The sequence below is a fragment of the Lepidochelys olivacea genome (assembly GCF_965140295.1).
Source record: "Lepidochelys olivacea isolate rLepOli2 genome assembly, chromosome: 6".
Lineage (NCBI taxonomy): Eukaryota > Metazoa > Chordata > Testudines > Cheloniidae > Lepidochelys > Lepidochelys olivacea.
In genome coordinates this window covers 91676360-91698937 of record NC_140416.1, presented here as the reverse complement: position 1 = coordinate 91698937, position 22578 = coordinate 91676360, and the positions used below count along the sequence as shown (strand labels likewise).

Here is a 22578-nt window from a genome sequence, read left to right as displayed (position 1 = left end):
TTAGGCAAGTGCCTAAACCATTCTTGCAAGAGACAGCTTACACCCCATCTGCACCTGAGTTCAGGAGAGGGGTTCCCAGCTGTGGCTTGCAAGCAGAGGTAGATACTTTCCTTCAACTCAGACTGAGGTGCCTACTTCTCTGAGGGAGCGGGGATTATGACACCTCCCTCTCATCAGTATCTCCTGTTGTCTAATTTAGGAGGCTCCTTGCTGGCTTTTGTAGATCCCATTCTTGGGTGTGTTTCTCTCCCCATGCATTGTACAGGGAACCTACATGCCTAACCCAGACTTGTGGATTCCAATGATTTTTCAAGGGGCCTAAAAGTTAAGTATTGCAATGCTCAGTGTTGCAATACCTAAGTCCCTTCATTGATTCAGGCCTTGTCCTCTCAATTTTTTAAATGTCACTCTACAATTGGAGTCCCTTGTTTTATTCTTTCAGATCTTGTGCTGATTGGAACACACATGGGAATTGCTGCTCATGTGTGGATAAACATTTAAGATTCATCAGTTATTTGCTGTTCTGTGACCTGAGCTGGATTGCCCAACAAGAGTAAGAGGGCTACGTCTTATGGCAAGGATGCTGAAAGGGGCAAGGATGCTGAAAATTAAGCTTACATGGAAAATCTGACTCTCGCGTGTCATGTATAAATGAAAGGAGTGGGTCTCCTAAGTGCCTGATCATGCACCGTGCTGAGCACACATCTCCTTGGGAAGCCAATGGGAATTGAGGGAATTCAGCACCTTGTAGGAGGTTCACCGCACCTTGTGGGTTTGGACCCTAATTCTGCATTTGAAAATAAGCATTTACACAGGCAGAATAAGTAACTGTGCTTAAGTGTTTGCACAGATTTTGCAGGCACAAATTTAGGAGGCTCCTCTGGAAATGTGATCCCAGCTGTCAAACTGAATGATCAATAAATGCTGTAGGAATGTCTGCAAAGAAGATCTTATATCCATCTATAGTGTTAAACTAGTACCCTACATCTTTCATGACCTTTGGGCAATGTATAAACCTGACATTAGTTTTGTCAACTAGTATTCCTCTTCCTCTCCGAAAGCACAGATGTATATTGCTGGAGCCCTCACACACCCTTAAACTGAGTTATGCAACTGAGCAGTGTAACAACACCTCATTGCCACTAGTTGGCACCCATGTGCCATTTTTTTCATGCAAAGGACATTTTTTATATATATGTAATTAGTGGGGAATGATAGTATCTGTCAATAGTGTAGACACAGAAAGCCCCAAGCAGCTTTGACAATCTCTGTGAAGGACACAGAGGCAAGGCAGGAGAAGCCAGAAGTACTGAAGTTGTCTCACCTGGCTTTAGTAATAATAATGGTACACTTATGTTGTGCTTTTCATTTGCATGATAGTGATGGAAATGTTAGAAGAGTTGAGATTTGGTGAGAAAATCTGATAAGAAGAGTGAAAGGTCACTATTAGGAAGAAACAGCATGAGTGAATGTGAGGGGACAGGCCAAGAGGAAATATAGCTGATGTTGGTTTGGGACCATATTTGGAAAGGGACAAAGAATCGGTGAGATTCAGGAAAGAGATCAGAGATCAGCTGTGGCATTAGCAAATGATCCAAACATACACAATCGCACTGTTCCATCAATGTCTCCTTTTGCTCTCATGTTTTATAGCTCTTCTGAGATAGAGATGGACTCATGGATACAGCACAGCACCAGGACTCAGCGCTTCTGGGTTCTCTTCCTGGCTCTGCCACTGCTTTGCATGGTCTTGGGTAAGTCACGTAATCTTTGTGCCTCAGTTTCCCAGCTATAAAATATGAGAATATTGCCTCCATCCCAGGCATTTGGTTGTTCTGATTACTTGTTTATGATAGTACAAGGCACTGTACAAAAGCAAAAGGAGGCACAGCCCTTGCCCCAAAAAGCTTACATCGAGAAGGTTGCGTAGTCATAAAGTTCTATGGGATCATCTGTTGGAAGATGGCTTTATGAGTCTGATCCTGCTCTCATTGAAGTTAATATTAAAAGTCCCATTGATTTCCATGGTGTAGAATTGGACCTTTAAGTGCAATAGGCCAGACCAGTGGTCCCACTGCTTCCTGCAGCTCCCATTGGCCAGGAATGGCGAACCACGACCACTGGAAGCTGCGGGGGCTGTGCCTGCAGATGGTCAATGTCAGCAAAATGTCTCGCAGTCTGCAGTCAGATTACCCTGATGGGCCACAGGTTGCATACCACTGGGCCAGACAATCAAACATTCAGGAGCAATCTTGCAGTAATCAGTGTGTATGTGAGTGAATCTGAGCCCATATGGTGAGGGTTTGTAGGAAAACAGCTTTTGAATCCAATGTGTAGGGTTTAAAAACAAAAACAAAAACAAAAAAACCCAGGTTAATAATATTATGAGCAAGGGAGTAAAAATCTGATTCCAGATCTCTTGACAGTGTCATTTAAACACTGACTCACTCGCTTTTAACCACCTGTTTGTGTCCCAACCATAATGTTAAGTGATATTTTTAGCTACAATATTTTACTAACACATGTAACTTCTTTTTATATTGAAAACTCAAATAGTGATGGGGGAGGGATGTGAACAAGGAATCTGGACTTGGTTTAAATGCTATGATATTATTTTACAATCTATAGAAAGGCTTTGCCATTTACCTGTGAATTTAATACCTGTTCCCCTTCTCCCCCCACCCCGACTTCTCCAGGTAAGGGCCTGTACATTCCATACCTGCATTAGAAGAAACTTGATAAACAGAGTGAGATCTGAGACCTGCTCAGTGCAAATCCAGGAGCTCACCGACTGTAAGGGGAGGAGCAGCGAACCCCAGAGATGAGAACCTGGGCACTAGAGCCTGCCCAGCAGCACCACAGTGCTGGGTGAGAGAGGGGAGGGGACACCCCCCCTCTAACCTCCCCCCTCCAACCAATCCCCATTTTTCCTGCCTCTCCTTCTCAGGCTCAGGATGCTGCCCAATCAGGCTGTGCTCTTGCAAAGCTCCCTTCCTCTAAAGGGGAGGGGAGGAGGAGAGAGCTGGAGTCCTCACTAGGGGACCGCTCAGGGGCCGCGGTTCTGTGCCTCCCTCTCTGGGTTCTTGCTGCTGCTGACCTGAGAGCCTGATGCTCAACTTTCCTCCCGCTGCTGCTGCTGCTGGCGCTTTGATTCGCCCATTCCCTTGCTCTGTTTGCGGAGGCTGAGGACTCTCTGGGAGGTTTCCAAGGTAATGTGACCTCTCCTCCCCCTAGTGTGTCTCTGGCTTTATTCACAGAAAGTGTCCTAGAGCAGGCGGGGCAGGTGGAGACTGGGAAGGGGGTGAGTGGAAAGGCGTCTCCCTGGACAGTCGCTACTCCTCCGAGCCCTCCTCCGAAACCACTGTTCACTACTGACCTCCTAGCATTCTCGGAAGTGTATCATTTACCACACACACACACACACACACACACACACAGCAGCCTTTACAATACACACACACACACACACACACAGCAGCCTTTACAATACACACACACACACACACACACAGCAGCCTTTACAATACACACACACACACACACGGATCATTTTTATAGCCTAGCAAGGTGCGTTTGTTAATATATTTTAGTATAGAATGCACTGCATGTTGTCCTAGCCTAGCAAATTGTCCAGGGAATACGCTTGACTCTATGGGGAAAAAATGTAAAAAGGGTGGAGACTTCTCCCCCCTAAACAAAGAGCAGATATTACACCTCATTCTTTTAAAGTCGCTTGATGGGCAAGAGGCGGGGGAGAGAGCAGGGATCAGATTTACAGTCATGTTGGAGTGGAGACATGTAAAGGAATCCTAGAAATTAAAGATGAGAGAGATCTTTTAAAATCATCCAGTCATCCTCCTGAGTCCAGGGCAAGACTGCTCCCTCCAGCGTTTCATTCATTGTGTGTGACTCAAATGACAGGGCTGCCACAGCTTCCCTTGGAGACTCCTCACAGTCTAATAGACCTAAGTTTTTCCCCTATATCCAGCCTAAATTTCCCTGGCTCAATTTCATGCCATCACTCTTAGCTATACTCTTTTTTACCATTCCTCAACCTCTTATACCCTTTTGGTACCTATACAGGATGATTGTGATTCACATGCAATCTAGCAACCCTTGAGCTACCAATTGAGCTCTTATCTTACAGTAATATAGAGTATGTTATCTCTTTTGTATAAACACCAGGGGTTTATTGTACAGTGTGGAGGGAAGGGTTAATGAGTCACTTATAACCCATATGTGGAAGTTGCTCCCATCCACCTCCTTCTCAGCTACTCTATGCAATTGTTGCGGGGGGGGGGGGGAGGGGTTCCTTAGGTAATTCCAGAGAAATGTATTTTAATGATTTCCTGTCAGTAAGATTGCTACTGATGTTACTACAGGATATTTTAAATACTTCAGGCATCAGGCAACTTAAAGTTGATAAAATTAGAAATACAGAATTTCCGTGTGTGTATACATTATACTTACACACACACACACACAATGTACTCACACACATAGACACACATGGAAATTCTGCATTTCTAATTTTTTCAACCCTAAGTTGCCTGATGCCCGAAGTATTTGAAATTTCTCATATATATGTATGTGTGCATATGTCTGTCTGTCTGTCCAGAGGACAAAATCTTTACACTGTCCATTCTACTGCCCCCATGTCCCCACGTTAATGTCAGTTTCACACTAAAGTTGAATGTTCACATGTTGACTCTTTCTGATTATTTTGCTTTTAATTTGTCCTAAGACCCTCCCTTTCTGGTTGCTTCCCCTTGTTTAATCTTGTTAGCAGAGTCTTATTTGTACTAAGCCTGCTATGTTTTTTTTTCATTTTGTTTTTTTCCAAAAGCTAGAATGTGATCATATGACTGGATCAGGAAATACTTTGCACTTCCCCTCTTCCTAGCACCAGTCAGACTTTTGAATGGAAATTATCCCATGAAATAACTTCCATGGAACTAGTTTGAGGGCATTTTTATTAATGATGGTAATGTTATTTGTTGAAGCAAAAATTTAGCAAATGCAGGCATTTTTTTGGCTCATGATTCATCTATGAATCATTCCTAACTTCTGCTAATCATAGAATTATGCAAATGTAGGGCTGGAAGGAACTTTGAGGAGTCATCAAGTCTAGCCCCTGTGCTGAGGCAGGGCCAAGTAAATTTAGTGTAAATGTAGGTTTTGAATACATAATGGAGTGGGCAAATAATTTTCAAATTATAGGTTGTTTGCAAAATGATAATTTACTAATCATGGCATTTGGTTGGTTGCATGGTATTTCTTTCTCCTGCTCCCTAAAATGCACGTCTTCCACTACATATACATAGAACTTTTGAGCTTCACAAACACTTTTGTGAGTTCTAGAGCTTGTTCCAATATTCTCAAGTAATCAGTATTATGTTCCCAAGAATAGTAGCAAATCAAATTTATGTAATTTGCAAATATGTTGGAGAATGTGCTTTTTCCTCCCATTATTCTACCAATGCTAATATTTACTCTATATTGAGATAAACGATGCTGGGTTATGCCATATACAGGGCATATAAAATGCCCCAAATTAGTTTAGTTTCCAAGTGGCTGGGTTATTTCTACACTAGCATATTTACACAAGTGTGACCTTTATAGGTGGCGGTTTCTCCGGGCTATATTTAATAACCTATCATAGCAACACTTTTGGCCTGTGCCGGTTACAGTGATTTCATTTATATCCATTTCTAAATAATATTAAAAGGTTTTCATGATATTGCCGTGGAGATCACAAATAAAAAAACAAATAGTAATAGCAAGTAGATGGAACAGCACTGCAATCCCCAGTAACAGGTCAGTCTCATTCAAGGTAGCGTTGTGGCAGCCCTCAACACGAGGAATTACCTAGATACAGGAATGCAGCTGGCAAAATGCATAGCTACAGTGATCACAGCTAGCTTTTAACTTTATTTTTCAGTTGATGAATGTTAGTGCACACAAAATAAAACCTTGGTAATTAAGCTTACTGACAACAAGAGTTGGTCAAGTTTTCTCTTGCAAGTGTGCTTGTACAGCTCAATCCTGATCTGCAGCACCGTCAGTTGTTTGAGTCCTTGGTCTGTCCAGAGCTTTTGCCAATGTACCTTGGTCCTTATGTCCAGTACCTCCTGTTATTCCAGTGCTATGCTTCTCTAAAATACAGGGTGGTGTTAATACCCAATTGCGTGGTGATTTGGATAAATGCCCCATGGGCACTTGATAAAGGAGAATAAATTCATCTCATTTGTGACCAAAACTCATGTCTGTGCTACTTGGTTGACTAACTTGTTGTTAAGACTTAATGGCTGATAATGTTCCCATGCGTGGGAGATACAGATTGTGGGTGAGTTAAATACAGACAGTGAGTGGGTTACATACATTCTGTTTAGATCCCTTGCTTTTCAGCTCTGATGCTGTGTGAAATCTGGCTTCTACAAAGCATGAGAAATAATATGCATGCAATATTAATGCTGGGTATCTCAAAATGCTTTCACTTTCTATGTTTGGATAGGAAATGGCATGCAGAAACTGGGTCATTAGGTTTAACAGAGGTCAGCCTCTAGCAGTTTTGATTATCAATTTGATTTGTCATTTTCAGACCACCCATTTTTTAGAAAAAATTCCCAACCAGCTCTCATGTTGGGACTTGTCGTCTTAATCTTGAAATTGCTTTGAGGTCTTCAGATAGAAGGTGCTACATAAATGCCAAGTTACTATTAATTATTCACATATTGATTAAAAGTCTCTGAAAGTTGCTTTTATGATTTATTTGTTGTGTAATAAAAAGGGTCATAAAATATTTGTGGCAAAAACAGATGTTGGTCCTTTAATTTCTTTACACTGCACCTCATCTGACAGTTTGTCTCATGACTGTGCTTTGCCAGCTACCCCATCTTCTCGTGGACAAGTTGCCAAAAGGTTCAGTAGAAGACTGCAAGTTCCACAGGAGGGGACAACCTTTTGACAGGCTCATTTAAGTGGATCTTTTAACTATACAGAGGCAGTGTACCCAGTGGGTATGTGTTCTGTCTTCAGGACTGCATATTTTGACCTATATGTCTGACCAAATAGATCAGCGTCCTGGGAAACAGAGATGGAAGCTTTTGTGTTTGCATTTTGGGGTGTAACATGAAATCTTCCTGGAAAAGTGTGAACATTACGGGTGAAATCATAGCCCCACTGAAGACAATGGGAGTTTTGCTATTGAACTCAGTAGGGCCAGGATTTCACCCCTGGTGTCCACTCTGAAGACGTATGCCTCTAGGTAGGGCCTGTAAAGCTCCCATTGATTTCAGTAGTTGAGGATCATGCACTAATGGTCTTTTTAAAATATATAAACAAAGCTAATTGAGTGACAGGCTCAGTTTAACAGCCCTGGGAGGGAACTCTCATATTATGTCAAATTGAAAGAGTTCAATCTAGTAGTTAGATCTGGAGACTGGGCATCAGGATTCCTGAATTCCTCACTCTGAGACTGTGTGACCTCTTGAGCAAGGCATTTACTTGTATTTTTTAATGATAAATTTATTGTTGCTCTCAATATATTTTTACAGAAAAAAACAGGAAGAGTAGAGGAACAATAGGATGGAAGGTTAAAAAGAGATTGTGATTAGAGAAGACATTATTACATGGATCCCTTACTGATTAGTTGTGAACTTTAATGATGCTTTGTTAATACACCAAAAATTATTAGTAGGAAAGTAAGGGTGTTGAGCATAGGTGGCAAACTATGGCCCGCAGGCCACATCCGGCCCGCGGGACCATCCTGCCCAGCCATTGAGTTCCCGGCCAGGGAGGCTAGCCCCGTCCCCTACTGTCCCCCTCCCTCGCAGCCTCAGCTCCCTGTGCCTCTAGCACTTTGGCCTGCCGCTCCTGCCCGGCAGTGCGGCAGTGTGTCTAGCTCTGGCCGGGCGCAGGGGGCTGTGAGCTCCTGCTGCTCTGAGCGGCATGGTAAGGGAGCTGGGGGGGGGTGTTGGATAAGGGGCAGGAGGTCCTGGGGGGCAGTCAGGGGCAGAGAGCAGGGGCACAGGTTCTGGAGGGGGTGGTCAGGGGTCAGGGAGCAGGGGGGGTTGGATAGGCATGGGAGTCCCAGGGGGTCTGTCAGGGGGTGGGGATGTGGATAGAGTGTGGGGCGGTCAGGGGACAAGGAGAGGGGGTGGGGTGGATGGGTTGGGAGTTCTGAGGGGGTCAGTCAGGGGGCGGGATGTGGGCAGGGGCGGATAGGGGGCGAGGGCCAGGCTGTTTGGGGAGGCACAGCCTTCCCTACCTGGCCCTCCATACAGTTTCGCAACCCCAGTGTGGCCCTCGGACCAAAAAGTTTGCCCACCCCTGGTGTAAAGACATGTCGGCCTCTTAAGCATTGATTTCTTGGGGGTGTAATTAATGAAAAGAGTTACATGCTTAGATCACCACTACAAGATTCTCATCTTTGAGTTAGCCATTTTTTTCACAGTGAAGAGTTCCTGAAAATTTGCAATCTGTTTTCCTAGTGATGGTGTATTGGGGCTTCACCATTCTGCTGCATTGGCATTTCTAACAGTCAGCATTAGATGTTATAAACAATAGGTTTGATTGTTTTTTTTCCCCTAGCTTACATTTGTATTGATCCCTAAGGGAGCAAGTCGGGTGGACAGTTTGATTTGTTGTTCTATTACTTTAGTGCAGCACTTAGTGACTTAGTCCCAAATACCTTTGCTTTGAGGCAAAACCAATGCTGAGTAGTCAATGTTGTTCAATTCCTGCAGAGTAAGAGGTGTTCTATCATCTGGTATTGACTTTGAAGATGTAAAGTGAAAACTGAAGACCTACTGATAGACTTCAAAGTGGCATGCCACTCTGTCCAACTCAAGTTTGGTTGTGAGTGTTCTCATGTGTCACTTCTGCGAGCAACTGGCAGACCAGGAGTAGACAAGACTGGCAGTAGGATCTGGAGATGGGGCCTGAAAGGACCGTGGAAAGCAGTCTGAAGTGACCAGGGAAGAGGCCAAGAAGCAGATTGGAGAAAAGACAGAGGACAGGTGGGGTTTCTTTGGTAAAAGATTGCTTGGAAGCCTTGGACCAAGAGGGGTGAGCCCTGCACCAAAGGGGTGAAAGGGTAGTGGTGTTTTGTTTTGATTTTTGCTTTTTGCTTTTGTTGAACTTTGTTTCACTCCCCTTTGTTTACACCAGAAGGGGAGAGTTTTTGTTGGTTTGGGCCAGGGGTTAAACTAAACCCACATCCCAGTGAAGAGGGAAACTTAATGGCTGCACCTGACCAAAGAGTGGCAAGGTAGTGGCTCGGTAAAGTCATTGGGCCAAATGTAACTCAGTGTACACCCCAGTGTAACTCCTTTGCTGTCACTAGGATAAAATTGGCCCCTGTGCTTTAAGATCCTGGAAAGGGGCTGTAGGAGTATGCAGCCATCCTCATTTTTTCCCCAGAGCAAGCAGTGGACTCTGCAGCTGAATCTCAAAACGGGTCTCTTTTGTTCTGTGAACAGCAGACCTGCTTGGTGAGCTGGAGAGAAACCTCCCTTTTACTGAGCGGGTAGGAGCTGTGCTCAGAGTGTCTCAGCTGGAAGTCACTCTGGTCATTTAATGCAAAGTTCTAACTGGTATTTATGGCAACGGAGTCTGTCCTCCTGTGGGCTCCGGACTGGGTTTTAACAGCTATCAACATTAGCTCTGAGCTGAAAGAACTATCTTCAATTTATTTTTGAGGTGGGAGGATTATGTAATGATTTTGTTCTCCATCTATCTGAACGATGGCCCTCTCGTAAGCAGAAAGTACTGCTTTTACAGAACTGCATGATGGTTTTGTGGTATGTGGATGACTGAGGCATGTGGAAACTGTGCTGCTAAGCATTATGGAGGAAAAGAAATGTTACCAACTACAGAACCAGAACATGAACTGGTCAAACTCCAAAGCACAGTTCACTACCAGCATACTGGCTTCAGTGGAGTTATACTAGGAAAGAACTGGGCCATGGTGTTTAATTCTTAGCAGTTTGACTATCTGCTCTCAAGGATTGCTGATCCTGAAAGATACTATCAAGAGATATTACTTACACTTTTCCTCTGCCCTGTCGTTTGCAATATATTGCAACTGAAATACCTCCCTGAAAATGTCTCCTCCTCATGTCTTGGGTGCAGTCAAACCATTTCAGACAAACACTCCCAGCCCTCCTTTCCAAATCACTGTACAGTAAGCTGCATGAATGGGGGCTGGAAAGAGACCCTGTTGGTTTGGGTTGTTGTCTATTCACAGTCAAAGCATCTGGGATGTCACTGCAGAGGGTGGAACTTTTGCAAGATACACTCAGCAGGTTTGTACTTTTTTTTCCCTCCTAAACACAGACCCATGACTGTGACCTCTCCAATTTGACTTAATTGGCCAAGTCTCTGCATGGAGGCAGATGCCTTGGTCTACCACACTGTATATATGTGTGTTCAGAGTTTGGCACCAACCTATTCACTTTTTTTTCCAAAGCAGATTGCAAAGACACCCTTCATTCAGTCCAGTCAATTGGTTTGAAAGTGCCTGGAGCTAAAACTGATTGAGAGAGGCACAGGCTTTCTGGATTGCTGCTCCAAGCAGCTGGAATAAGCGCTTCCACCACATTGAAACAGGCGCCAACCCTGAACTTTTAATTCTTTGTCTTCAGAAACCTTGTCAGAGTTAAAGGAATTGAAACTGAGACTGCTCAGTGTTGTAATCTGCTGATTTTGGATGGTGTTTTAAATATTTTTGTTTGTGTCTGCATGAAATATGCTGGAGTCAGATGTATGATTGCTGGTGAAACAGTGAGTCAGTGGCAGGGATGGGAATAAAACCCCAGATTTCTGAATCCCAGCCATCTGCTCTAACTCCTGTGGCACATTGTTTTTCCCTATCTTTGCTGCTACCTTGAGGGTAGCATGCCCAGGAATAAACATCCAGATCAACAAGGTGGATAAAGTAATAGGAAAAGAAATTTGTAACTTAAATATTTCTGCTCTTTGCTTCTCTGTCTGTCTGTCAGGCTCTGAGAAGTTGAGGATTCCATGGTAAAATTTTCAAAAGTGTCTTGGCAACTTAGTCAAAGTCCCATTTTCAGATGTGACTTAGGCACTTCAGAGCCTAAATCTCATTGTAAGTCAGTTGGATTTAGGTGCTTTCAAAAACTTTCCCCCATAACTGATATATAGAAGCTCAGCCAATACTAAGTTTTCAGGGAAGGCACTTTGGCTTCCCACATGTCTAGTTGCCTAGCGCTCAATTAGCTCTGTATACATAACGTTGATCATTCAAATGAAAAAGGTGTTAAAAGGAGAATGGGTCTGATCCTTTCCTGCAATAAGAGTTCAAGGAATCTTCAAGGCCAACTGAGCCTTTCCTTAATTTTAACTTTGATTTTATGATGTTGTCTCCCCTGCAGTGGAGAGAGAATACAGCACTTATGCCATAAGTCAGCTCCAAGGTCTTAGATTTGAATTAAAGGAAATGAACTTTCCAGTTAAATATGGCCTATCAGCTCCTAAAACTTTAGTCTAGAATGGCGTTCATGTCCAGCCATTTGGAAGGCAGTATGTTCTGTTATCTAAGGGACTGAGAATCGGGAGAGCTGGGTTTTATCCAGGACTCTGCCACTGACTTGCCATGTGACCTTCCCCACTCAATGCCACAGTTTCCTGATCTGTAAGTGGGTATAATGAAACCCCCCTTTGTAAAGTGCTTTGATAGCATCAGATAAAAAGCGCAGTATAAATACAAAGTATTTTATTACTAGGCATTCAGAATGCCCAAATTACGGCTAAATGCATTTTTACCAGTTTATCCTATTGAATAAACAACTAATTGTGGGTCTGCCATTGGAAATCGATGACTGTGCAGCTTCAGTAGTAATAAAAGGCAGCAGGTTTTCTTTCTCAAGGCAAGTGAAGGTTGAATAAATTCTCTCTGAAGCAGGGAACTGCACAGTGCTTTCCCCACAACCACTTTCCTTTTCCTCTGGTAACTTCATCCTCCAAGAAAGAAGACTGATATGAAGGGGTTGGTCAGGTGACTTTTTCTGTATTTTCAAAATGTGGAATTTTAAAAGATGAAGTCACATTCTTGGATCTTGTTTGAAAACTGTAATTTCCCCCTGCCCCTGCAAGAAGTCACGGGGGTGGGGGGAGGAGTTTGAGTTTTAGAAGATTTTGTGGGTGTGTGAGTGTGCATATATGCAGAGAACTTTCATAGCACTTGGCTCGAGCCAAGCATAAGACAGGTGGTCATCAGAGGCTTCTCCTATCCATGTCTTTCTGTGACTTGCAGCAGCCCTCCTAACCAAGGGCCTACTCCGTTCTGTGAGGGCACATGACCAACAGAGCACCCCCTCCTATTCCACTTCCAGTCGTCTCCTGAACATTGACTATCTACTTCAGCAATAATGCTCTGTGATGGGAGCAATTGACCAACATCCCCTACTCAGTTATTTTTATTCATTTCATCTTATGACACATGCTGATCTTTCAGACCATGGACAAAACTTAATAGTATGATTTTAAAAGAACAGATTGGCACAATGCTTACCAGCATGCTCTCCCTGCACCACCCACTGAACAACCAAAGATCAGGACTGACAGCTGAATGTACAGATGAACCTGAATGTGTAAGGGTACTGAGTTCTAGCACCAAGTGGCATTTGCCAGCATCCTGGATGCTTCACAATTGGGCTCCAGCATGGAGATATCCCTCACGGGACTAAAAGACATGCTCCTCCTGGCAGTGGGTAGAAACCACATCTCAATGCTTATGCTACTTAACCTCCCTGCAGTGTTTGACACAGCTGAGCACTTAGTGCTGCTGACCTTCTCACGTGATGTAGGTGGTGCAGCACTACCTTGGCTCCAGTCATTCCTCTCCCGACAGGAGCCAGAGCATGGTAATAGGCAACGGATCCACTTTCCCCCAAAACCCTCAGTTGCATAATCTCATAGTGATCTGTGCTGCCACCATTCCCCTCCTCTCTCCAACATCTACATGAGAGCATGTTGGTAGGTGGTAAGACACCATGGGTTCCTCTGCCAATGGTGCACCAACACCTAGCACATCTACTCCTTACCACAGTCACAACCAACACCATTACAAAGACCTCACAGCGCCTTTAAGAAGATCAGCATATGGTAAAGAGCAGCTGGCTCAGACTGAACAAGGGTAAGACCAAAATGGTAAGGGTCAGAAAGGGGAAATGTTTAGAAGTAGCTAGGACACTGTTCTCCCCTTCCATCAAAGGTGTCTGTCCTCATTTATCAAAGCAATGAAAGTCTTTGGGTCCTGTTCTACTCACCACTTAGCCTAGGAGACCAGATAGAATCAATGGCAAAAAATTCTGTCTTCTGCCTCCAGTTTGCTAGGAAATTTTTCACCTTCTTCCCAACTGAGGATCTTGCAACTGTGTGTCCACAATAGGCCTTTTTGGAAACATTTCCCTTTGTTACTAACACCCATGCAGCCTCATGTCCACCATATTCAGTTTGTCAGGTTACAGCAACAATCATGCAAAGGATCATACAACAGTGATAAAATGTGTGTGTTTTTTGTTTTCTACTGTGTGTGAATTTGATTTAGATTTTTTCTAACTGCAAATAAAATATTTCCCATGAGGCTGTCCCTTTAAAAGCAAACTTTGCCCCATCTTTTTCATACAGTTGCTCTTTGTTCCCTTGAAATGGTGGCAGTCAGGCTAAACCCACACCACCATCCAGCCTGATCTTTCTGTATTTAGGCTATCTAAAATAGAGAGTAAAAATAAACAAGTTATTTGTAGATTGCCCCTGGAGGGTGGCAATGTCCAAGCATCATACTAAATTGCATAATCATACTTGGCTCTCCCAGACACTAGAGGGTAGGGAAAGACTAATTAGGTCTTCCAGTCATTCCCTCTGCTAGGGCAGGCTTGTTCTCTGCAGGACAATTTCTAGTGTTTTCATCCTATCTAGCTTTAAACAATTCAAGCAGTGGGGCATCCACTAATTCCTTTGGGAGACCATTCTACTTTCTACAGTCTCATCTGTACACAGTTTTCAAATGATTTTCTCTTCCTTCTAGCAAGACTCCTGTTTAAATGCAGTTTCTCTAGGAAGATGTTAACATGGGTTAAAAGCTGTGTGTAGATACAATCTAACTGTTGGATTCAAACAGGATATGGTTTCCTTGCTCAATATTCTAAGCCTCCTTTTGTAGCCAGAACTCTACCCAGAAACCTCTCTTAGCTTTAACACAGGATCATGCTACAAGTGCTTTTCTAGCTGTCCAAGGTTTTCTGCTACCTTCTCTGGCTGCATAAGGATCGATGGAACTAGAACCCAGAGTTCTAGAGCCTAAAAGGGCTGACAGGCCCACATTGCCACCAGGAGAGTAGACAGAACCCCACCCAGGGAATACTGTGGAGTTTGAGCGCAGCAGGAAGTACCACCCAAAAGGTCCAGAGCGACAGTACGCTGTGGCCCCAAGTGCACTATTTAATCCTGGAGGGTGGCCCAGCAAGTTATCTGGGCACCCACAGAGATAGGGCCCTACCAAATTCATGGCAGTGAAAAATGCGTCACAGACCATGAAATCTGGTCTCCCCCGTGAAATCTGGCTATTGTAGAGGGGTTGCGGTTTTGCCACCTTTATTTCTGTGCTGCCTTCAAAGCTGGGTGGCCGTCGAGCAGTGGCTGCTGGCCTGGCACCCAGCTGTGAAGGCAGCACTGCCACCAGCAGCAGTGCAGAAGTGAGTGTGGCATGGTATGGGGGGGTTTGTCATTTTTGTGCACCGGCCTCCAGCTGCTAGTCCCCGCAGAGCTGCAGGGGGATGGGACTTCATCTTCCCCTGCACAGGCCACTCCTGGGGCTGGATCAGACCCACCTCCAGCAGCAGTGCAGAAGTAAGGGTGGCAATATCGTACCATGCCACCCTCATTTCTGCACGGCTGTTGGCAGTGGCTCTGCCTTCAGAGCTGGACACCCAGCCAGCAGCCGCCATTCTCCAGCCGCCCAGCTCTGAAGACAGCGTCACTGCCAGCAGCAGCGCAGAAGTAAGAATGGCAATACCATGACCCCCCCTACAATAGCCATGCAACCCTCCCGCCAACTCCTGTTTGGGTCAGGACCCCCACAGTTATAACACTGTGAAATTTAAGATTTTTGAAATCCTGTGACAGTGAAATTTACCAAAATGGACCGTGAATTTGGTAGGGCCCCACACATAGATTTCTGACCTGCTGTAACTCCCAACCACACCTTGTCTTCTGATCTCCAGGTTCTGACATCAGCTTGACTCTGACTCTGGCCTTCTGATTCCAGCCTGGTACAACATCTGATCTCGGGTCTGTTGAGCTTGGCTCTGGAGATTCCTCCAACCCCTGCTCATGGACTGCCATCTTGCAGTTGTCCTTGACATGTAGACTCCAGCTAAGCTGTGACTGCTAGGCCAGACTACCTAAGTCCCAGCCCCTTACAGTCTGCTTCCATGGTGTTTCTTGTCCCTTTATCTACTCATGCACAGCTCCACCAAATCAATACCGAGATCGCTACATTTTCATTCATTTCCTAGTGAAAACTCTCTACCCACATAGCTCTGCTCCTGACAGACCTTGTATATGGCTGTGTTTTCGGTGGTGGCTCCTATTGTTTTAACTATTTTACTCCAACAGGAGTTTAACTGCTTCTTACATTTAGCCTGAATGAACGATGACTGTTACACCCACTAGCTTCAACGAAGTTTAACCCAACCCCCAGCAAAGGAACTGATCCAGACACTCTGTGCCACAGGCAAAACTTCAGTGTGTCTTCCCCTCCTCATAGGCCTAGGGTGGGAGATTTGGCTTGGCTGTCCCTCCATCATGGCAGAGGGCCAGCTGCGCCAAATGTGAGTGGTGGTGTAACCCATGAGCAGGTCACAATGCCGTTCACTCAAATTTGGCCTAGCTGTGCCTCTGTAAGGATGGAGAGCCAGCTGGGTCAAATCTGCCACCCTGCAACAGCCTTGTTTGCCTATAGCTAAAGTGGTGCCTGACTTCCACCATAACGATAGCATGAACTTTACTAGTATTCAAAAGATACAGCTCCTGATTTGACTTGTGTAATTGAAGCCAGTCTTGGAGTGTGGGAGGAATTGTGCTGTCTTCCCTGTTTGCTGATGGAGTTGATGTTTCAGCTGCAAATGCAATGCTTAATCCTAGCTTTAAAAAACCAGAAGGCAGTAGTTTCTTATGAGATGTAAATGCAGTGCCAGAATGTTATTGGCTGACAGAGCAGCACTGCATTCTAGTTATAAAAGCAGGGAGATTTTAGACTAGAAAGATGCATCTCTTTAACAACCACATTCTGGCAAACATTTATGAGCCCGTCATGTTCATTTTCCCATTTCCTGTCATATTACTGCTAGTTACTAAGAAATTTGGAAGCATAAAGATGCTTCTTGCTTTCTGATCTCCATTCTCCTCTTGTCAGCTTTATTTAAGGATGCCACCATCTAGTGTCTGACATGCAGACAATTCTGTGGTGAGTAACTACGGTACATCATGCATTGTCTTCTTACCTCACTGAATGGATCAGGGGAGAGAAGGTAGCATGTTAAACAGGAGATAGACCTTGGTAATCACTGATGGTGAGCGAAATACAGGAGTAGTTTAGTAGGATTTAGCAAATGGAATACATCTGGTTAAGTTTGTCTGAGGATAACTTTGGGGCTCTAAAGCTCACCTTCATTTCTATACTTAGGGTACATCTACACTGAAAAGTGCCCCTCCCCCCCACACACACATGGCAGTGAGTCTTCAAGACCAGGTCAATTGACTCAGGCTCACACTACAGGACTAAAAATAGCAATGTAGACATTCGCATCCAGTCAGGAGCTTGGGCTCTCAGGGTATGTCTCACTGCAATTAAAAACTCTGATTTTGGTTTGTGGAGCTCATGCTAAGAAGCTATTTAATTGTGGTGTGGACATCCGGGCTTGGGCTGGAGCCCAGGCTCTAGGACCCTGTGATGTGGGAGGGTCCCAGAGTTTGGGCTGCAGCCTGAGCCCAAATGTCTACACCACAATTAAAGAGGCCCTCAGCCCAGGCCCCGTGAGCCCTTGTCAGATGGCACAGACTAGCCGTGGGTGTCTAATTGCAGTGTAGACATACCCTAAGACTGGGTGACCAGATAGCAAGCATGAAAAATAGGGACAGAGGGCGGGGGGTAATAGAAGCCTGTGTAAGACAAAGCCCCAAATATTGGGACTGATAAAATCCAGACATCTGGTCACCCTACCTAAGACCCTCCCCATTCTGGGTTTCAGAGCCGGAGCTCCAGCCTGAGCGGGAACAATCACCTACACTGCTATTTTTAGCCCTGTAGCATGAGCCCAAGTCAGTTGAACTCTGAGACTTGCTGCCATGGGATGGTGGGGGTGGGGCTTGCTGTGCTGATATACCCTAAGACAGAATGTAAAGTTTTCAGAGGTTGCAGAGATATAATAAACTATTTTGGGGATTTTCAGAAAACAGATGCCCAAACTCAAGTGTTCAATTAGAGGCTGCTTTTGAAAAATTTGGCCATAGATGTCTTATAACTTTGTTTTCCTAAAGTTTTATAGGAAAGGCTCCAAGCCATCCCTTTGTAAAGCCAGCTGCCTTCCCAGATAATAGAGCTGTTTACCAGTGCAGTTGTGTCCAGACATGCAGCAACTGACTCCCAGCTCTGCAATTAATTCAACATCCTCGTAGGACAAGTTAGACTCTCTCAATTCAAAGTGGGTGCAGGGCAGGGAACATATGTGCAGCTTGTAACAATGGTATCTGGAAGCCTTGGGTCTGGAAACAGATGTAGAATTGTGGCTCACGGTGACCTTGAGAGAGCAAGTGGAAGTTACTAACCACACCTTATGGTCTCAGTGTATTCAGGCTGCTGGTTGCCTGCTATTAACTTCTCGTGAAACACAGAATTTTCAGGTAGAACAGCAATTTCCCTAGTTTCTCTATACAAAGGATTCAAAATTAATCTAGGCCTGTAGAATTCAGGACCTTAGGTGTGATCTGCAGCCTAACCTTAGTATATACCACAAGCTGTTATTTTATTTATTTTTTCCTATCTCTGGCACGGTGAAGTGATTGTTCACAGAAATGGGCTGTTAAATAACTTAGTCCATTCTCCCCTCACCCCATCAATACAGAATTGTTCCCTACTGTATTTCTTCTAGTGTTCCAGTCTAGTTCTAAAGCACGGTATTACTCTGAAAAGTGAGGGCAGCATTTGGCTACAGAGTGTGATTATCATGAGAAAGATATAACCTAGTTCAATTATCTCATTTCAGGCTGAGTCTTCAGGGCTGCCAGTTTGGAAAATTATCTTTTTCACTAGTTATGCAGTTAAGTAACAGGAGACTACATTACACGTGGAATGAGCACTGGGAAGCAGTAAACAGGGACATTCCCCCCCCCCCCCCCGTGAGTCATTCTTACAGAATCAGTTTCAGAGCAGAATCACACTTTAAGTGTCTCAAGCATGTTTCTGCCACTTCCCTGGGAAGCCTGGGAGCAGAACACATCTCACTGTCAGGAATTATTTATCCTGACATTCATCCTATATTTTCCCTTAGTTTTATCCCATTTCACCTAGTTATACCCCTTTGAATCACCCAAAATAATTTTCAGAGTAACAGCCGTGAAGTGAGCTGTACTCACGAAAGCTCATGCTCAAATAAATTGGTTAGTCTCTAAGGTGCCACAAGTACTCCTTTTCTTTTTCCAAAATAATTTGTCTCCATACTTGGACCTTCAAATGTTTGTGGACTGTTTATTCTCCCCTACTCCTTCCATGTAGTGTTGCTCTTTTAAGGCCCAGGCTGAAGTCCTTGCTCATTGAGTTTTGGGAGTGTAAAAAATACAGGATGGGGGTTACAATCTTTCTTCCTCTATTAATCTCTCCAGCCCTCTGAACACCATCGAATGTGCTTCTCTTTAGTAATTAGGCCCCCACAACTGAACATAGTTTTTTTTCATATGCATTCGCAGCTAGAGGCATATAGAGACAGGCTCTTGCCTCCTGGATTTTCTAAATATTACTGATACCATTTTCAGGAGAGACCCTTTGGCTGCATCTCTTGTCAGAAATAGAGGCATTTCAGTGGCAGATGGATGCGATATTATGGGTTGGGGGAACAGCAGCTGCTGACCTGTTTTATCTTAGCTTTGACACAGGTATCCCTGAGGGAAACCCTTATTTATCACTCTCTTATTCACATGGCACCTGAAGACTCTCTTCTTACTGTCACTCAGTAAGACGGAAAGATTCTGAACTCAAGCTCCCATGTGAGGTTTAATTGAAAAGATTTTCCTGTTGTCTAGAGGAATAAGTACAGTCCTGAGAATCACACTCCAAGGCTCTAATCCTGGCTCTGCAACTGACTTGCTGTGACACTGGACAAATCACTTCTCCTGTCTGGTATAACCAAACTGGCCTATCTCAGCCAGGTGTTGAGAGGATTAACTCATGTTTATGCAGCAATTTAAAGATGGTACAATATTCTTAGTACTGGTTTCAGAGTAACAGTCGTGTTAGTCTCTATTCGCAAAAAGAAAAGGAGTACTTGTGGCACCTTAGAGACTAACCAATTTATTTGAGCATAAGCTTTCGTGAGTTATCTAGGTGGCAAACTGAAAGGGTGGGTACAGCCTGCTCCTGCTCCCAATGAAGTCAGTGGGAGTTTTGCAAATGACTTCAGTTCTGTTTACATTGTGCCTTATGTCTTCGCTGCACATCACTTACTTTCACACTAATGGGAGTTGCATTGAATGGAGACTGTACCTCTAAGGCCAGGGCTCAAAGCAGGGAAATTCATGTAACAATGCAGTGCACATGTGAATCAGAGAATGGGTAAAGCTAGAGAATGCCATGAAGAATTGGTCTGACCAGCAATTGGGTTAGGGGCAGTTGGCTGTAATTAAGTTATGTATTTATTGAAACAATAAGTCATGAATACAACATTTAAAACAATTGTACATATTATTATATTCTTCTCCCCTCCCCTACATATATCACTTGTAGACTTAGATTTTAACCTTTTCAGAGCAGGAACAGTGCCTTCCTAGGCATTTGTACGTGCCTAGCACAATGAGACTCCAATCCTGAATACAGCCTTTGATTGCTACCATAGGATAAATAATAATCAGAACCTCTAGCTTCATTTTTTCTTGTTTTCTCTCAACCTTTATTTCTTTTGATTTCTGTTTCACTCCCCATTGCATCACTTTTGTCTTGCCCAGTTGATGCAGTTGGCGGGGAGGGAGCAGGGGGATTGTATTTAATTTTTGGTGTAAATTTCCAGTGTGGAGCTTGTTTAATAATCAGGAGGAGGTGATGTGCTCAGCTGGTTGTTGGTTCCTGCTACAGGCCAAGGAGGGAGGAGCTCAGGCTCACTTGGACAATTGTATGAGGGAGCTACCGCTTTACAGTTCACACAATTACATTAGAACTGTGTCATCTGCAAAGGTTTATTAAGGGGACACAGTCAAGATAAAAATGATGTGTTTTTTCCTGGAGTAATCACTGGTGTTACTAACATTTTGGATTCTTACTGCTAAAAGAAGGTCAGAATCCAATTCCCTTTTTACTATGACTGCAGTTTGTTTACTTTTTTGCACCTCACTCATCTTGGGACAGTGAAACTACCTAGTCAATTTACCTTTCAGTTTCTAGTTAGTTTCATTTTCTGGTTCTCCTACACTAGCTCAAAGCCCTTAATTTAGGGTCTCCGGAAATGCAGGGGAATTATTACGATTTTTTTGTGTATTTTAATACCATTCTACAGATTGCAGGTACTCTGCAGCACAGGCCCCCTTATAAGACAATACATTTACAATTATTTTGTTTTAAAATTTAACAAAAAACCTTTCTGTTAATATGAAGTTTGAAAAACAAAGTCTAAGTTTGAATCCTAAACTACTTTACTGCGTCTGTCTCTTTTAAATACACAGTGCAGATGAAATCAAAAAGACGTATCTGACTTGATCCTGCATGTGATACAATAGGTTCTGTCTCCACACCCCCAGAGTCCATGGATGTGGGTCCAAGTGGGAAAGCCCAAGCAAAGAATTCTAAATGGCAACTATCAGCAGAGCTCAGCTGCTTCTATTGAGTACAAGTTAGATATCATGAGGATCCATGCCTGGAATGGCTTTTTCCTCTCATCACTAATTAAAAGGTTAATTATCTAAAAATGTAAAGTGTCTCATAATTGCTATGGAATATTATTATTGATTTTTTTATTTGTGTCACAATGGTGTCTAGAAATCCCAAACCAGATCAGACCTCCATTGTGCTAGGTGTGGTACATATACATATTGGGAGACTGAGGCATGGGGTACGTTAATTGACTTCCCCAAGGTTGTACATGAAATCTCTGGCAGAGCTGGGAATAACCATTAAACTTTATGCATTCACTTAAATGAGCCCACTTGATATTGCAACTGCTTTGTGTGTCCCATAAATGATAACAGGAAGAAACTTAAAGAAGAAGCTAAAGAACTCCTAGAGCAGTGTTGATTCATGGTCAAAGCAGGGCACTGGAAGCCAGTACTGATGACTGTCTGCCAAGGTGTAACCTCTGTTTTTGTCCTGTTCCCGGCCCTGTAGAACCAGAACACATTCTGATGACCAAATATTACGTTTAATGTGAAAGTTTTTTTTCAAGAACACTCCACAAGAGCTCTTTCAAATAACAGCACCTGCGAAGCATTTCCACTAATTCCCTAACTATATGTAGAGAACTAGTTGGGCTAAAAGGTGTGTCTCCATCTCCTATTACTAGGACTGTATGAAACAGCTGCCTTGCTTTAATCAGAGTCCACTGTGGGACAACTAGGATCCATTTGTTCCTCTACCGCTCCTAGACAGATAGAATCCCTTTCCAGAGAAATATCTGTAGAAGAGCTCTGGAGTGGGGGAGGAAAGTGCGAAGATTCCCTTGAACAATGTCTCCTTCATCATTTCAAGGGTAGGAGTGTTTGCCCTCCTGAGAAATGGGTGATGATTCTGCCCCCAAACCAAATGGATCCCCAAGATACATGCATAGGCTCTGTCCTGGGACCCACAGCACCTCCCAGCTAGCTGAATGCATGGCTCCTTAGGGGCTCCTCTCAACATGGCTGTTCTTTTTACAGGAGGCTTCTCCATGTGGAAGGATGGTGGTAAAGGTAATGCTGTGTTGTCTTTTCCAAGTAATCAGCACAAAGATAATCACTCTCCCATATCCCATAATTCAAAGCTATGGGCGTTGATCAAAGGGAGCAAGTGTTTCGTTCAGCAGGCTGTATTGTCTGAAGCAGCCTTTAAATTCCTAGCAGAGTCCAAAATTCTGTCTTTGCATCTTTGATCACCTCCAAACCAGAAAGCCCCCAGATGTTACAGTCCATTCAATCTGATTTTCAAATAGTTAAATCTTATTTTTCCCAGAGAAGTCAATGGCACTAGTCAGAATAACAAAGCAGCAGTCTCTGCATCATTTACCAAATGAACTAGGAACTGTGCAGAAAGCCCCAATAGCACCAGAGCCCTATAACTGGAATATGTGCCCAGTGGTGCATTTCAAGGCCTCTCAG

At 43.8% G+C, this 22578-nt stretch overlaps 1 protein-coding gene across 1 annotated transcript in view; it reads left to right on the top strand.

The window, feature by feature from the left end:
• The first annotated feature begins 3016 nt into the window (after positions 1-3016).
• LOC311521486 (stonin-2-like) overlaps positions 3017-22578 on the top strand; it is a 168414-nt gene continuing 148852 nt past the window's right edge. Inside the window, exon 1 of the mRNA XM_084629815.1 lies at positions 3017-3209. The gene's annotated coding sequence lies outside the window, so the exon portion shown is untranslated. The remainder of the gene's footprint in view (positions 3210-22578) is intronic.